Source organism: Petaurus breviceps, unplaced genomic scaffold, assembly GCF_028583685.1.
Source record: "Petaurus breviceps papuanus isolate PSGF00001 unplaced genomic scaffold, PetGlider_PUasm1.0 91133, whole genome shotgun sequence".
In the NCBI taxonomy this organism is placed as follows: Eukaryota; Metazoa; Chordata; class Mammalia; order Diprotodontia; family Petauridae; genus Petaurus; species Petaurus breviceps.
The window spans coordinates 28,108,293-28,127,356 of record NW_027187419.1 but is presented as its reverse complement, the minus strand read 5'-3'; the positions used below and the strand labels follow the sequence as shown (position 1 = coordinate 28,127,356).

The 19,064-nt window shown below is 38.6% G+C and overlaps 1 protein-coding gene across 1 annotated transcript in view; it reads right to left on the bottom strand.

Annotated features, from left to right (window-relative positions):
• The window catches only part of MAML2 (mastermind like transcriptional coactivator 2), a 439,594-nt gene that overhangs the window by 105,308 nt on the left and 315,222 nt on the right, over window positions 1–19,064 (bottom strand). The window lies entirely within an intron of this gene.

The following is a 19,064-nucleotide window of genomic DNA, read 5'->3' as shown; positions in this document are numbered from 1 at the left end:
GTCTGTAGGTATGTGTGTGTGTTGGTGGAGGGTGGGGGTGGGACAATCTTTCATCTACTACTCTATCATTAACAAATGTTTGTTGACTGATAATAGAATGTAAGAGCCTACTTAGTGTGCCAGGCACTGTGCTAAGCCTTGAGGATGCAAAGGAAAGTAAAAGACAAATCCTTACTGTCAGCTCAATGGGAGAAACAACATACAAACAACTGTGCAGTATAAGGAGGAGGTACTAAGAGTCATCGATAGGATTTGGACCCTGACTTCCTAACTATAGGTTTGGTATGCAATTTACTATGTCAAGCTGCCTCTCTCTAGGTTGGGTGGGATTTCACCAGATTTCAGTTCTGATAGATTTCTCAGAAATTTCAAAGAATTCTCTCTCTCTCTCTCTCATAAAACAGAATAGACTATGCAGTGAGATGTACTGGACACTGGGAAAAGAGATTCAGTTTAATTCAATAATTATTATGTACAATAGCGTTATCAATACAAATATAAATAAGACAAGGGGCAGGTTCACAGAATTCTAGTGGCATATAATCTCCATGAAAGTAGAGACTGTTTTACTTTGATTTATTTTGAATTTACTGATATTTGAACCCAGACCTAAACAGAGAACAGCAGAGGCACATATGCTCTTTTTTTTTTTTTGTATTTTTTAAGCAATCGGGGTTAAGTAACTTGCTCAAGGTTACAAGGCCAGTTATTTCTGGGTGTGGTGCTGAGTGTCTGAGCCCGGGATTTGATCTCCAGGTCGTCCCAACACTGGAGCCGGTGCTCTTACTCGCTGAGCCACCTGGCCGCCCCTAAGCAATTGGGGTTAAGTAACTTGCTCAAGGTTACACGGCCAGGTGTTTCTGGGTGGGTGCTAAGTGTCTGAGCCCGGGATTCGATCTCCAGGTCTTCTCAACACTGGAGCCGGTGCTCTTACTTGCTGTGCTACCTGGCCGCCCGGCACATATGCTCTTAACCACATGGCATCCATGAAAAGGGGAGCCATTTGGTTCAAAAAGTGTGAGTTTCTGAATCCTTTCCTTCTATTAAGAGAAAGTTACCAGTTAGCAATACCCCAGAGCCTAGTTACTAGAGAAGAAGGACCTACTGAGTAGCACCAGTCTTGAGAGTTTCCTGTTGGATAACCTTCTATTGAGTTTGGGGGATTTGCCCTTTTCTTCACAGAAAGGAAATTTCTTGGGCATCATGTACACATAGTCTTGAAAGCAACAGCAAGGAATTAAAGCTATAATTTAGGGGAGCAAGGAACCTCATTATGTCCTCAGTTATTACTAAGTTATTCCAATGATTCAGAAGCATTGGGAAGGAGATTACCAAGTATATTTCCCTTCTGGGAGAATTAAGCCCTCAGAGGGTCTCCTTGGGGTGAAAGTGGGATTCATCAGAATGGGAGGAGACACATTACCTTTTTATGGGTTTCTGTGAATCTTTTAAAGTATTATTGAAGTTTTTTTTGTAGAGTGAGGGAAAAACTATCATATACCAGGTGTTATTATCTTAAATGCTTATACAAGATCTGGGGACCTTTTTTTTTTTTTAAAATCAGCATCAGTGGAGAGCAAGATCTATGTGTAGAGATGTTTTGAGAAGAAACTCTAGATAGGGGCATACAGGCAGCTAGGTTGCACAGTGGATAGTGTTTGACCTGGAGTCAGGAAGACTCATCTTCCTGAGTTCAGATCTGACCTCAGACACTTACTACACCTTGACCCTAGGCAAATAATTTAATCTTGTTTGCCTCAGTTTCCTTATCTGTAAAAAATGGTCTGGAGAATCAAAAGGCGAACCATTCCAGTATCTTTGCTAAGACAACCCCAAATGGAGTTAAGAGTTGAACATGACTGAAAAACGACTGAATGACAACAGTGGCATAAGTCAAAGATTATGATTTTTTTTTCGAGAGGAACTTACTCCCCAGTATTGAACAAAGTATGTAGCAATAGGCCACTGGTTCCATTTGTTAACCACACTTATTTGTGTAGATAGGATCACAGATTGAGACCTAGAAGTGACCTTAGAGGTCATCTATGAACAGAGAAGTTCACAGAGTCAAAAGGACTTCAGAAACCATCTAGTCCAACCTACTCATTGAACAGATAAAAAAACTAGGATCTAGAAAGGATAAGTGACTTCCCCAAGGCCACACAGGGAGTAAGTGGCAACCGTTGAATGTGAACATGAATCTAGGTTCTCTTACTCCCAATCTAAGAGTTCTATATCCCCCAGTATGATGTAAACTCCTTTTAGGGAGCTGAGATAGTTTCATTTTTTTTTGACTTTGTATCAATTCTCATTGGATTGGATTGAAAATAAAATTTTAAAAGTACAATGGAAAATCATGGAAGAGTTACAAAGTGCTATGAAACTTCAAAGGAGGGAAGGAAAGGAGGGAGTGGTCACTTCCCTCAGGGCATTGACCAGATTCAATGCTAAAAAAGATATCAAATCATTTTTTGACATGGGTAGAAAAGAAAAATACTTTTTCTGAGAGTTCAGCTATCCCTCTAAATAGCCCTCTCAGACGGAATCAGTGAGCCCCCAGGCTACAGTCTTCACTTTCTCGCTCCTCTTTGGTGCCAAACATACTTGGAGAGCTCAATAAATAAACTGGTAAGGAGCAAAGAAAGGCCAAGGGACATGAGGTGTAGCTTACCGTTTACTTTCAAGTACATTTTCTCTAAAATGAATGGCATGAGAGAAAAACAAAGGCAGGAGTCAACAAACCAGCACATGGCAGGTATAATTTTCCTCCTCTGCCTCTTTAAACTCTTAAAGGAAAATTATTTCAGAAAACCCCCACGGTGGCCAAAGTTTTGTTATTTAATATTATTTATGTAGAAGGCAGATAAATATAGTTTCCAACAGTGCTCTTGGAGGGAGAGATGTTTGGGATATTTCATGTTTTATGACACACTCACAGTTTCCTCTTCCATTAAAACTTCCTAATACACTAAACTCGCCAACAAAAGCTATGGCCTCTTCTGGTTTGTTGGTTTATAAAAAATTATTATTTCTTTCCTTGCAGCAAATTTGAAACAGATACCAAGTAGCAAGGAAATTAGGAGTGCTGTATATTATGTCTTGCTGGTAGCAGCATGAATTAGTGGAGAGAGCATTAGACTTGCAGTCAAGAAGGCCTGGGTTCAAATGCTCTAACTGACACTAGTTATATGATCCTGGGTAGGTCACTTCCCTTTTCTGGGCCCCACATTGTTCATTTGTAAAAAGAAGGGTTGGAACTGATGACCTTTAAGGCCCCATTCAGCTCTACATCTAGGATCCTATGTGTATGTTTGAGCAAACATTAACAGATCTGTGTTTTACAGGAGTATGCTTGTATGCTCAGAAGTTCCATATTTGGCTTTCTCTCAGGCACAAAAGACTCCTTTTTCTTTCAGTCCCTTTAAAAGAACTTACTAAGACTATGGGCAATATGCTAGACACATTGTGGGATTTCTTTGTCATGGAATATAAATGGAAATGTGAAAATGACATATGCCTTCATTGATTCAGCTATGTTTTGGTATCCTTTCCAATGATCATATTTTCATACCCTTTGGAAGGGGAAGGTCCTATTCCTAGCTTTAAAGTTCCACACTGGGACTGACTGACCCATTTTGATTAGTGAATAAATGATTGAAAAAGTTTGTGTTGTATATAGACAAAGAAGAAATGAGTTCAAAACTGAATCCAGTCACTTTTTGTGTGACCTTGGGAAAGTCACTTAAATACCATGAGGGCATTGGCCTAGATAGCCTCTGAGGTCCCTTCCAGTTCTAAATCTATGAGCCTATGACAGAGGCAGGTCTATACCATGTCTTCATATCCCATCTAGCCTTCCACTGGGATACCAGGACCTCTGCAGCAGGTATATCTTACTATCTCCCCTGCTCATGCATGGTCCCTTTTTGCCTCTTATTTTTGTTCCAAGAGCAATAAACAAATCAATATTACAATTACTGTAGGAAATGGCCTGATAATCTACTATTTTATGGCTCCACTTGCAATTCCTTTGGCTGTCTAGACCAATATTTCTTTCCCTGGCACCTCTGTCCTTTATGTGTTATATCTCTCTATTAGAAAATCTCCCTGAGGGCAGGGACTGCCTAGTTTGCATCTGCATCCTCAGGGCCTAGCATATCATCCTTACTGACTGATTAATTCTTCCTCCACACTAACTTTACCACAGACCAAATCCAGTTCTCTTTCTATATTGCTCATTGCCCCTCAGGAAAATATTTCCGCGAACATCATTAGCCATTTGCCAGCCAAGTTCATAAGATCACTGACTTAGAGCTGACAGGGACCCTATAGCTGCCTAGTATACATTTTACAGAAAAGAAAACAAGGCTAAGAGAAAATAAGTGACTTTCCCAAGGTCACTTAGGCAGTAAGTGCCAGAATTTTAATCCAGGTTCTCTGACTCCAAAAGCAGTTCTTTCTGCCACACTGTGCTTCTGCCTCAAAGGTAGCTTATAAATGAATAATGATTGAGCAGAAAAAAAATCTGGAATTTATACATGCCCATAGGTATGTGAGTGTGCATATATATATATACATATATAGATAGATACTACAGATACATAGATATATACACTATGCACATTTGTGTACATATGTATCCGTAGCGTCTGTGTATATATTTATCTTTCAGTGTGTGTGTATATATATATATATATATATATATATATATATATATATATAGTGTCTATTTGTGTATATATCTATGTGTCTATGGTATCTATCTACACATTTTTATATACAGACATGGGATTTCACCAGTATGGAAATTCCCTCCCCTGAGAGAGATCTCTAATTTATAGTCAGAGAAAGGCCTGGGGCACTGTGAAATTAAATGACTTTCTTGTTCTCATACAGTCAGTATGTATCAGAAGAGGAACTTGAATCCAGCCCATCTTTATGCCAAGGCCAATTTTCCATTTATACAGTGCCTCTCATAGATAGATGTACATGTATCCCACATGTATAAATTACAATTGAAAGTTATTTTGAGTCTGCTGTTCTCAGTCATTTGTGATGCCTCAGACAGAGTAGTTTGTATAAGTAAATGAGTCAAACCTAGAACAGAAAAATAGTGTTCTTTCTGGTATGTATACCCTGGCAGGGGCACCAGCTACAGAGATAGCCTCCCTTCTCTCTCTTTATCTGTTTACTGTTTTTTCTCCATGAAATCTTAAATTGATACCACATGCATCAATACCAGAGTACAGTGGCAGAGGCCTTCTCCATTTTTACTGAAATACACTGACACGAACCCATATCTTTACAGCTGCTTGCCTCTGCTTCTCACAGAAACCTCCTCCATTTGGGGCCCGGCTGTGATCCCTGAGGGATTCTCTGGCATCTAAATCTGGCAAGGAGTCCCATTCCCATGGAAGTCAGTGTGGCCTTCACACCACCGTCTAATAACATGGCAATGGTACATTCTCATGCATTTCATTCATTGCTTACTGCCCTGCTTGTGAAGCACATGGCTCCATAAAGCATGTGGATGTCATGAAGGCCAGTCAATTAGGAAGAAGAGTTTTCCCTGAACTTCCCATCTTCTTAGAGGAAAAAGATGCTCATCAACTTTTCTCAATGTTGCTAGCCCTTTGAGGACTGAGAAAAAAGAACTAAAGGAATTTGGATCATTTTTCCCCTTGCCTTCAAAATCAACATTATTCAGCAGTTTCATATATTGAAGTTGCCAGACAAAGTCTTGCAGTTTGGGTCCTATGAGTTATGCTGAACCCATAGCCTTTCAGCCCTGACCCAATTTCAAGTATTCAGAAAAAAATACGAACAGAATTTTTATGATAACATGGTCTAAATCCCCTAAATAACAGATAAAAGTAGAAAAATAAATGAAGAAACTTTTTGAAAGTGATCAAATGCACCTGTGGTTGAAAAGAATGGTAATTGAAGTTTAAACGTCCTAATAAAATATACTTTACAGAGAGCCAGAACCACTGTGATAGATAGAGAATATCAATATCCAGAAGAGCTAGGTTCAAATTCCAGCTCTGATCGTTACTGGTTGGAAAAGCAACTTAATCTCTCAGGGTTTCAGATAATCCATAATACTATATTCACCGAACAGTTACCAATGTCCTTTGGCAGAATAAATTTCCTCACCAGGGAGTTCCCTGAATCAGGGAATTCACAGGTCTGGCCCCCTTTCCCTCTATCTACAATTAATCTCTCTATCTTCCATCTATGTATAAGTGTGTATGTATACCCATGTGTCTGTGTGCATATTATTACTCTAAGTTGTAAGAAAGGAAACTCAGAAATTCATTATTTGGCTTAGATTTTTCTTCTTGACTCTTCCTGACACCCTACCCCCATTTTTCTTCTTTCTTAGCCTTTCTGTAAGTATACTGCTTCTTCTCTGTGTCTGCCAGTCAGTATTTCTCTGTTTCTGCCTTTGTCTATTCAGGGCAAACCAACAGAACAATTGGGTCAAAACCTGATTTTTAATAAGTCTTTTGGCAACAAAAATGCAGTTTTTCAAGGATGAATGGATGGTTTGGTGGGTAGATGCATGCACATGATGAAAATGGTTGAAAAGTAGTCCTGCCTCTTTATAGGCTCAGATACCAGACATTGTGAAGCTCTGGGCCACAGCCCAGCGAGGTCACTATGGGAACAACCCAACAAATGGTACCTCCTATCTTGGTTCCTTTTGTAAGCAGAATGGATGGCTCATAGCAACTTTGTCTCAAAATTAAAAAAAAAAAACTAACAACACAAAAATCAGTTTAGAACTTCAAATTTTAATAAAAGAGTTTGAACACCTAAATTCACAAATGACTATATCCATCCTTCTATATGAATGAGTCATTAGAGCTTGCTACTGCCACTGACTGTCATTTTGAAGAAACTCCATCCTTCCTGTCCCTTAGAGCTGTTTTCAGTATGGGGGTGGGGATGCAGAAAAATTCCTGATCCCATTTCTTGGGGTGGAAAGTATGGAGGAAAGTCCCTGTTCTTGTTTGTGGGGTAGGGTTGAAAAGGAAAGAGGGAGTATACCTATCTCTGCTATGGTTAGAGGAGATCAAAAATGAAGAGGAGCCCTTGGTCCCATTATTACAGGGGCAGAAGAGGGTGAGGCCAAGCTATGTACCTGCTACTAGAGTTGTGTGGGAAGAAATCTTTACCCCACCGTCCTCATTTGGAACTTGGAATTCATCTTCCCAAAGAAATAAATCTATTAATCAGGATTAGCTTCTACAGTATTATAAGTCAGCAACATCATGAGCTTTTTCATGAGGTAATGAGTTTCTCATCACTGGACAGCTTCAAGAGGGGCTTATTGCCTACCTGTTTAGGATTTTATGTTCCAGTAGAAATTCCTTTTCAGGTGCAGATTGAAATAGATATAAATAAATAAATTTATAAATAAGTAAGGGTGCTTCCAATTCTAGGATGTGATGATTGTCTGTCTGTCCAGCTGCCCCTCTATCCATAATTTGGTGCTTGCTTAGGAACTTAACCATAAAACACTAGTTCTATGGGAAAGTACATTTCTAGTTTTAGAAAACCCTCTTATAAAGAGTCTTTTAGAAAAACAACACAGTCAATAAGTTGGGAACTGCCAGAGTACACACACGTACACACATACACACACACACACACACACACCTGATAAAAGTGTATGTATGTCTTTTTTCTTCTTCTTCTAAGAAAACCTATTTCATTTCTGGAAACTCTGTTACAAAGTTTTTCCTTATTTGGAACTGAATTTTGCCTTCCTGTAACTTTAATTACTTGTTATTAGCTCTTTCTTCTGACTTCAAATAGAATGTTTATCTCTCTTCCATGTTAGAACCCCTTAAATAACTGACTACAAGGCTCATGTCCTTTCTATGCCCACAGGCTAAAGATCCCTTTCATCTTCATATGATATGATGTTGAGTCCTCTCACCATTTTCTCATCTCTCATTTCTGGAGTATTCTGATTTGACCATCATAAAATGGTCAAGCCCAAACTGAACAAAATACATTTCTTAGATGTGGTCTGACCAACATACACTATAGTAGGACTCATCTCTCTTGGTCTAGATGCTCTATATTTATTAATGCAAACCAAATTTAACATTATTTTTTTTTCTTAGCTGCCACCTCATACCATTGACTTACGTAGAGAAAGCAAACTAGTTTATTCCCTCCCTGCCCCAGCAAACTGACATCTGACTACATCTCTTTATCCTATATCATAATGGATATTTTGAGCCCAACGGCAGGCAGTATGTTTATCCCCATTAAATGTGATCTTGTTCAATTAGGGTTCATTCTATTCTGTTGTGGGTAGCTAGTTGGTGCAGTGGATAGAGTGCACAGCCTGGAATCAGGAAAACTTCTTTTGTTGAGTTCAGTTCTGACCTCAGACACTAACTGTGTGACCTTGGGCAAGTCATTCAATCCTGTTGGCCTCAGTTTCCTCATCTGTAAAATGGGTTAGAGAAAGAAATGTAAAACCACTCCAGTATATTTGCCAAGGAAACCCCCAAAGGGATCATGAAGAGTTGGACATGACTGAAAAATGACTATACAACAAACAATAACTATTCTATAGGCTCTTCACACATCTTGAGTCTGTCATCCCCTGGATTAGCTCTACTTCCCAGATTCTTATTTCTGATAAATTTGATAAACATGTCAAGATTGACTGAATTCCGACTGTTAATGAAATCATTACACAGAATAGGGTTAAAGGCAGAGTCCTGTGTATGACACTGAGGCCTCCTTTTAGCTTGACGTTAATCCATGAACCAATATTTTTAATTTGGTTCCAACTATTCAGCTCATCCCAAATCCATCTGACTGTGCTACCATCCAGTCTATATCTCTTCATCTTGCCTACAAAAGAGCTTTTGAAAGAATGTATCAAATGCCTTAATGAAATGCCACTCTCTTGATCTACCAATCTAGCAAATTCTTTGTGGGGCCTTTTGAACGAGAATTGAGGTAAGATTTAAAAAGTAAAGTTAAACTAGCTTTCTTATATTCCTATAGTTGAGATTCTTTAGTTTGAGAGATGTGATATAAAAAGCATCCTGAAGGACATGTATGATGGGAAAGGAGGTGGGTTTTTCATTTGGTAAGATAAAGGGTTAAGAGATGGATGGCTTGAATACTTCATTGCTACCCACAAAATATTAAAAGAACCAGAAAATGACTTTCAGGGTTTTAGATAGATCTACTATGGATGATTTGTGGAAAGGCATAGGCAAGGGTTACATAGGATGAAAAGTGGGGTATGTGTAGATTGCAATTTTTACTGTTTATGGGGAGTACTCACATCAAGGAAATCATGGGTCCAACACAATCAAAAGTGAATGGGATGAAAGGTCTAATCAATGTTTGTTTATTTTTTAAATATCTGCTACCAAACATTGTGAGCACCATTTTTTGCCTTTATTTTACAATCAGTTTGGAGGCTGTGAACAACTCCCTTTTGCTTTCACTTCTCTATATTGTCCTCTGTATTTTCATGGGTAGGGTGGACAGCAATTCTGTTCTCAAGGGAATGAGAGATTGAAATAATCTATTAGAGCCAAGATCAGCATAGATCTGTCCTGTTCCTTTCAACACTGTCAATTCCCTGTCAACAATTTCTGGATTTCTCCTGGGCATGAGCTGAATGTGATATAATTCAGCAAATGAGCTGAATGTGATATAAACCCCAATCCACCAGGGAGTAGGACAAAACCCCAAACACATTTTCAGTTGTACCTTAATCAGACTGTCACCGTGTGATTCTTATTACACTGGAGAAGAAAGAATTGAAATCTCTTTAGACAATTAAAAAAACCCAACCACAAAACTTTTATCTAGAATTTCAAAGAGAAGTAAAATTTCATAAATTTGTTATTCACAGAACCATGAAAATAGTAATTTTAATAGAGTTTCAGTTAGTCTCCATCACTATGAAATATATACTATTTAACACAATACTGAGTTGAACCAAAAATAATATCAGAAGTCCTTGTTATCCGAGGATAATTGGTACTGGAAAAAGGCCACGTAAAGGGGATCCACTTAAAACTGGGACATTTCCTAATAAATAATGAAAATAAGGATTGAATGGGATTTATTCTTTAAAAAAATTTCTTTTTGGACTTAACCTTTAAAAATGAAATTGAAAATTCTAAAAAAAATGTTTATTTTATTTTTTATACTTCTAATTGATAGTACAGTTTCTTTTCTCAAATTATCCTGTATTTATTTAAACATTTATTAAACAACTACTATAAGCCAGTCCCTGTGCCACGTGCTGGGGATATAAATACAAATAAATACAAAGACAGTGCTTGCCCTCCAACTTACAATCTAATGAGGGGAGACAACATACAAAAAGAAGCTGAAAAAAGGTGAGGGAAAGAGGAAGTTTGCATGTCATTTCTTCCAGTAGAACATACACTTCTTCAAGGCTGGCACTGTTTTCTCTTTTTTCCTTTCTTGTTGATATTCCATAGCTATTTGCACATTGTAGACACTTAACAAGTGCTCAAATTGAATTGAATAATCCCTTCCAGAAGCAAGGGAAGGTCCTTCTTTTTGGCTACATCTGTTTCTATCAATCAATCAATCAACCAACCAACCAGACAGTATAAGGCATGATCCCTGACTTTGGGAGGATTACAATTCTGTTAAAGAGACAAATCAAGTCAATTATTTTTTTAAGGCTTACTATGTGCAGCGCATCCTGCTAATCACTGGTAATGCATGATGATCAAAAATAATTACAGTCCCTGCTGTGAAGTTGCCTACATTCTAATGGAGAAGATACAGAAAAGGAACCCAAAAAATTAGGGGAGAGGACACGGGGACAGGGTGGAGAAGTCAGAGGAAAGGAGATTAGTGAAGGAGTGAATATGGGTTGAGAACTTCCTCAAAATGGTGGCTTTAAGAACTCACTATTCAAAAGAGAAGGCTGCAGGGACAAAGGAATGTTCCAGGATGAGAAGACAAGACCAACACATATAAAATAATATCAAATGATACAAACCAGAATATATTTTAGTGTTAAACTGTGTGGTATTAATGATACATTTCCCATGATTCTGTAGGTCCTCTTAGTAATGATTCACCTACCATTGGTTCTGAAGTCAGGGTGAGGGTTCAAATGCTGCCCCTGATACTTTCTACCTGTATAACCTTGCTCAAATCATCGTTGGGCTCAGTTTCCTCAACTGCAAAATGAGGGAGTTGGATTAGATGTTCCTTCCAGCTTACATCCAATGATTAACAAAAATGTTTGACAAAAGGATATCGTGATAAGGTTGCTGTTTTTTTTTTCTGGGAGTCTGACAATAATACAATAATAGTAATACCTTTCTTGGTGGGGGAGAGGGGGAATAATGGAGAGAATTTCCTGGATAACATGTTAAGGGGCTTCCAACCACTGTAGCTTTAGTCCCAGGATGCATCAGACCCAACCAAAGTGCTCCCAAGACCAAATTTCTTTAGACCTAGATAAGACTTTTGTTTTGCCTGAGTTGTGGAGCATAGTCAGGACTACAAAAATTAACCTGAGTCCACTCAGTTTTGTACCTCAATTCCAGAGAAAGGCTGAAACTGAACTGGTCTCCAAAGACTGGGGTGTGATAGAGGAGAAAATGCTATTTCTTGAGACCCTGAAACTATGACATTTGATGCTTGCTCAGAAACCCAGTTTATTACTTTTTCACAGCTGAGTATTTTACACAGAGAAGCTCTCCATCACTACATAATCAGTTGAATGGAAGTATTAAATTTCTCCCTTTGGCCATTATCATCATTGTTTTATTTTCTTTAAGAGTATCCAGAGAAAAACCACTTATTTATCTCTAATTTTTCCCAGGAAGAGATGAAAACAGCTGCAAGACTACCTGAAGTTAAATATTTTGAATTTTTGTCTATTGAATGTACATCATCTGTTGAACATCCTTTACACAGACAAAATATATAAAAACATATATGTACATACACACCCAGAACCAAAAAAAAATACCATATTTTTCCTCTCTGGAAAAACACAATGTCATCCAATCAGAGGATGGTATAGCAAAGCTGTAACTCAGTCTGACTCCTCATCATGGAGGCCGCTTCTCAGGGAAAAGGACAAGGCCACATCCCAGCACTGGCTGTATAGCCCATTAAGTCTTCATTTGTAAGTTTTACAAATATTAAAGCAGTAATAGAAATGTTGGGCATCCAGCAACCAATACCAGCATTGTGTTAACAGGTACCATCGGCCAAATGACATTGCAAGGAGAGGGATGGGTGGGTACAAAGAGGAAGTGATGGTGGAAATGAGAGGCAGGCTGACATAGGGAATAGACAGAGCTGAGTTTGGGGCTAGGAGCACCAACTGCCTCTGACCCATCCTGGTTATCTTAACCTCTTAGTGCTGATCTACATTGTTTGAAGGTGTTTCCTCATATCGGAGTTCTCTATACCAAGGAAATCATAGACCCAGTCCCTATCTCTATCTTATAGTGGAAATGCTGGTTCCTTTGAAGATTATTGTCCTCAATTCCCAACAATCAGTCAGTTAATAAGCATTTATTAAATGCTTACTATGTGCCAGGTGCTGTGTAAGTATTGGGGATATAAAGAACGGCAATCTCTCCAACCACCTCAGCTCTAGTCACACTGATGCATGCAGGTCTAACCAAGGTGCTCCCAAGACCAACACAAACTTCTTCTTTTTTCTTTTCCTTTTTTTGGTAGGGGGAGGGCAGTGCAATTGGGATTAAGTGAATTGACCAAGGTCACATGGCTAGTAAGTGTTAAAGTGTCTTAAGATTGGATTTGAACTCAGTTCCTCCTGACTCCAGGGTTGGTGTTCTGTTTACTGTGCCACCTAGCCACCCCAAACACAAACTTCTTTAGTACTGAGTTCTGGAGGATGGTCAGGACTGCAGATTAACCTGAGTCTACTCAATTTTGTACCTCAACTGTACAATAAGGTTAGAACTGAAATGTCCACTAAGGATTGGGGTGGGATGAAAAAGATGTTATTATTTATTATTATTATTGCTTTTTGGAGGGCAATCAGGGTTAAGTGACTTGCCCAAGGTCACACAGCTAGTTTTTGTGTTGAGTGTCTGAGGCTGGATTTGAATTCAGGTCCTCCTGACTCCAGGGAAAGAGCTCTATTCATTGTGCCACCTAGCCACCCCAAAGATGTTTTTTGAGATTTTTTGAGGCCCTGAAACCATGACATTTGATGGAGGCCCAAAGATTGGAGGGCACTACTCTCAAGGAGCTCAATAGATGAAATAAAGAAGTGCTGGTGGCCTAGTGGATAAGGACAATTGTGAGCAAATAGGTGGGACAGGGAGATAAGTAAGACATGGTGAATAGGAAGCTAAATGTAGAGTCAGTAAATCAAGATAGAAATCCCACTTCAGTAATTTATTAGTGTCATAAGCAAGCACCTTGAGTGTGTTTCTTCATCTATGAAGTGGCGAAAGGAACAATTGTACTCCCTGCCTCACAACATTGTCTTGAGGGGAAAACTTTGTAAACCTCAAAGAGCTGCAGAGGTCTGGGTTCTTATAATCATGGTGATAATTCACATTCTCAGTTTGTAAACCATGAGCCTTATCTGGAATAACCGAGCAGTCTGTGGGGGGCAGGTAGACATAGATTCAGCAGCCAAATAAAGAGGGATAGGTACCCTGGCCTCGTTTTCCTTTTGAGACCTTGGAAACATCATCTTGCAACATGCCCCCTCCAGGAAAACAGCTGTGGGCCTTACTCTGTTCAGCTCTATACAATGTGTTGCTAGAGAATAATGTCCCCATGATATTGTTCAGGTTCATTGCATCCAATGCAAATTTTCCACCAGAGGGCTCTAATTAGTATCCCAAGAGCTGTGTCTGCTCTGTCAGTGTGTTCATGTGTATGTGAGTGTGTCTCTCTGTGTGTTTAAACCCGGGCCCCACTGCCGGCTTGGAACCCAACAATGCAGATGGATAAGATGATTCATTAGCATTACGTCTCCCAGATCCCAGCCGTCTAAACATTTTTACAGTCCTTGGTTTCAAAACTAGAGCTGCTCATAGTAAACACCTTGGGTCTTTTGCTTCTTAGTACATGACTTTAATTAACCATTAATGTGCAAATGCATGATTAGTTTATAGCTTAAATGGTTTTTAACTTCCTTTGGATTCCACACTCCCCCTCCCCCTTCAGCCTCCTCTTGAATGGATAACCAGTGGCTGCTGATTAGAAAAAGCAAAACTAATTAGAATGGGCGCAAAGGGGGCGCTTTGGGTCACCTACATTAATGCACATTACAGTTAAGGATCTGTCAGATTTTCCATTAACCCTCTTGCCCAACCTCCTTCCCATCTCCAGGATCAAATCATCTTCTCATCCCCTCAGCCCCCGCTTCTCTTGGTTGGAAACTTGACATTCAACAGGCAAAATTACCCTGTTAACACTGCAAACACACAACCCCTATTAATGAGATTGATGCATGGATGTAGACCCTGGGATGGGAATAATATAAACCATTTCTTCATTTAGAAGACTAGAATGAGTTGAACTATCTTTCATATGGTAATGTTCTCTATCCTTATTAGATTTATATAAACATAAGTATATATGTATATATGCATATACACATATTCAGAGGAAGAGAGGAGGGAGGAGAGAGAACAGAAGGAGAAAAGGAGGGTAAGTAAAAGTAGAGAGAGGGAATGGAAGAGAGAAGAGAAAGGAAAAGAGAAGAGTGAAGTCACTCACTATAAGTTGAATCCCTTGATGGACTGAAAAGGGAAGAAAGAGAGAAGTGAAGAGAAAAAGAAGGGAAGAGACATTAAAGGAAAGAGGGAGAAAGGGAAGATAGAAAAGGGAAGAAGGAGGAAAGGGAGAGGAAAGGGGAAGAAGGAAAAGAAAACAAAGAAACAAGAGGGAAGCCTGTTATTACAAACTGAATCTCTTGATGGTGCTCTGAGATTTTACAGACCAGGGTAAGAAAAATAAAAAATAAAAGAGGATTCTTAGGAAATACAACTCTGCTGTGCAAACAGTTAAATGAATATCCTACAAAGATAATCTCACAGGTTGAAGGAGAAGGGATTAAATTATTTGGCTGCAGTTCCTAAGGTAGCTATTAAAACTTCTAGTTCTAAATCTATGGTCATATGACTAGAATATTGGCCATAATTATGGTCAATATCGTGAAGGAATCATAGATTCAGTGCCAGAAAGACCCTTAGAAGTCAGCTAGTCCCACTCCCTCATTTTACAGATAATAAAAATGAGACCCAGAGGGGTTAAGTGATTTATTTGCCCATGGCAATACAGGTGGCAAGTGACAGAACCTCTGTCTGAACCCAGGTGTTTATTAGAAATCCACCATTGTATCACATTACTTCTCATTAATCAATGAGAGACTCCTTTACAATGAAACTTGCTGAAAAAAGAGAGTGTGATCTTGAACTAATAATAATAGCAACAACAATAGAAATATCTGACCTATAATATTTTCAGGTTTCCAAAGCACCTTGCCTAGGTTATCTCACTGGATTCCCATGGCAACTTTGTGAAGTAGATGCTAGTATTACCCTCATTTTACAGAAGAGGAAGCTGAAGATCGAAAAGGTACAAGTAATTTGCCTATAGCCACACACACACACACACACACACACACACATACACACACATGTTTATATCAGAAACAGGATTCAGATACAAAACTCCTGATCTCACATTGAAGGCTTTTTTCACTATAGTCCCTCTAGCAGAATCCCTAGTGTGCCCAATACAAAGCCACAACCACACCACCCAATGTGTTCCCTGGTGATAAAAAAAATGGAGTAATGAGCAAATGTTACTCATAGGTTAAATTCAACAAGCATCCACATTTTGAGACCCAGAATCTCATTAACAAGTGTTTTCAGTTAGGATCAAGAGTAGAATGACTGAAATGTCCATTTAAGTCTCACTGGCAGGATTTCTAGTCAGATAGAAGAAAAGAAAATTTGTGAACAGAATGAGAACACAGATTTGAAAGACTTCCTGACCTACTGCCAGACTCATGGCTAGAGACATTCAGGCAAGGTGGGCATTTTGGTTTATGGTTCTGCCACAGAGACGTAGGCAGAGCCAAACAAACAGCAGAATCACAAATTCTCATAGTTTAGGAAAAACCATCTACTTCAATCTATAGCCAAACAGTACTGGTGATTGCAACTTTCATGTTCCATGTTAATTGAGCTCTCTAGTGATGGGGAACCTAGCACAAGGCAGCTACCCCTTTCTGACAGCTCTATGATTAGGAGCTGCCAGAAAGCAAGGCAGATAAAGTGCCTGACTTGGAGTCAGGAAGACTCATCTTCCTCAGTCCAAATCTGGCCTCAGACACTTACAACTGTGTGACCCTGGGCAAGTCACTTGTTTGCCTCAGTTTCCTCATCTGTTAAAAAAATAAACTGGAGAAAGAAATGGCAAACCACTCTAGTATCTTAGCCAAGAAACAGATATGCTGCTTGCATGTTTTACACTTACTATCAGAATGTGATCTTGAAGGCATGGGTTATGTTTTTACCTTTCTTTGAATCCTCAGGGTTTAAGGATAGTACTGAGCATCTAGTTAAATAATTAATACATGTTTGTTGACTGACTGATTCATGTTGTATGATTTCTAGGCTCTTTGCCATTCTGGTATCCTTCCTCTGGATAGACTGCGGCTCATAAATATTCTTCCTAAAAGATGGCATCGGCAACTGAAGGCAATATTCTTGATGCAGCCTAAGGCAGGGAATAGTAGTCTTATAACCTCCCTTGCTCTGGAGAATAAATATTTAAATAGTGCCTATTTTGTGCTAGGCACTGTGCTAAGTACTTTTTAAATATTATCTCATTAGCTCCTCACAACAACCACAGGAGGAGGTATTATCATTCCCATTTTACAGCTGAGGAAACTAAGGCAGAGAGAGATTAAATGATTTGCTTAAGGTCAAATAGCCAGTAAATGTCTGAGGCTAGATTTGAAGTCAAACCTTCCTGACTCAGGGCCTAGCACTCCCTTCACTGAGCCACCAGCTGCCTCTGGGCATTATGTTATTTTTAAAAATTGAATTAACTCTTTTTTGTGTGTTGTCACTTCATGCTATTGACGTGTACTGAGTTTATAATCTATTAAACCACTAAGCTTTTTCTCAGGAATGTTCACTCTGAATTATGCAGTTGATGTTTCTACCTCAAGCACATTTGTCCCTATTAAATTTCATCTCATTAGAGTAGAACTATAATCGTGGCCTGTCACAATCATATTGGATCCTGACTGTGTCATTCAATGTATTGGCTATCCTACCCAGCTTTGTGTCATCTCCAAATTAAAAAGCATTCAAGCTTTTATCCAAGTCACTGATAAAAATATTGAACAGAAGAGAACTGAAGTCAGATTCTTGACTCTCTGTCTTAGATACATCCTTCCAAATTATTATTGACCTATTAATGACTATACTCTTTGGGTTCAATCATTCAACCAGTTCTGATTATACCTAACTGTACTAGTATCTAGCCTACATTTTTCCATATCTTAGCCATTAGGTCATCATGAGAATCTTTGTCCAATGCTTTGCTGTCATTCAAATATGCTGTGTCTAAGAGTCCTCTCAACCTAGCATTCTAGAAACTGTCAAGAAGGAAAAGGAGCTTAATCTGGCATGGTTTATTTTTTATGAAACTTTGGTAGTGATCGCTGCTTTTTCTAAATACTCACATTCTCTTTAATACTATCTAATGACATTTTGATGGGACTCAAAGTCAAAATCTAATTTATATGCCTATATTTCTGGAAAATCCACTTTTGCTTTTTTTTTTTAATCAGGAATCTACCCAGTCCTAGGAAGCTCTTTCTCATTTTTCTTGAATTTTCAAAGACCATCTACAGTAATTCAACAATTACCTTCAGTAATTTTTTTTTAGTTCTTATGCAGGTCTGATAACTTAAATTCATTTAGTGTAACCAGGTACTCTTACTGCCCCCTTATATATCTTAATTTTCAGTTCTCTGTTCATAATTTCTGTACTACTTTCCCATTACAGCATTCTTCAAAGATTATTCTCCTGGGTAGAGAAAACAGGGACAGAAATAAGAGTTGAATAGGTCTTCCCATCATCCATTATCATTATCTCATTCACTCTGACCTCTCTCTTCTTTTCACTTCCTATCTTTTCTTTGATCTTCTTTTTACCCTCATTGTAGCTTAAAAAAAGAAGAGTGCATTCTCATTGTCCTTAACATTTATTACAAGTCTCAGCTTGTTCTGAGCTTTGGCATCCCAGAAATTATTCTTAACATACTTTTGTATTCATCATCAGTGACCTGTCCGTGTTTTAATGTGTACATGTACTTTTAAAATCCAATATGATCTATGGGTTCCCTGTGCATTCTTATCAGTAATTTTGGACAGCTCCATTTTTTTTCTCATCAGAATTATTTCTGTTTGTGTCACCAAAATTTCTTGAGAGGAATAGTATCCCATCATCTTTGAGGTAAACCTGCCTTGTGTAATTTTAGGTTATGAGATCCTACCCCTTTTTTTCACTTCTGAATTCTTCAACAACTGTCTCTCCCCTGACTTCTTCTATACCAATTTAGGCTGATGCTCAGCTTTCCTCTCCTTACTCATTACAAAATCTATGATGGAGTATTCACTTCTTCCCAAGTTCCCATCATTTCTTCCTAGGTAACCAGTTCCTCCATATTGGTCAGAATTAGATCCATAAAGTGGTTTACCTTACTACTCCCTCCAGCATTTAAAGAATGAAGGCATCCTTTAAGTCAAGTCAACAATTTGTGAGCTGTTCTATCTTTGGTAAAGGGAAAAAACTAGCAGGCACCCAGAGAGTTGAACTCCACGATTACTACTCTGCCATATCTTTGTGTATTTTCATGAGATCTTTCTTGAACTCATTGTCCATTTCTTCTTTCTGGTTAGGTGGCCTGAAAAACATTTTTTAAAAATCTAGTATTTTATTCTGCCAATTATATGTAAAGGCAATTTTTAACATTCATTAAAAAAAATTTG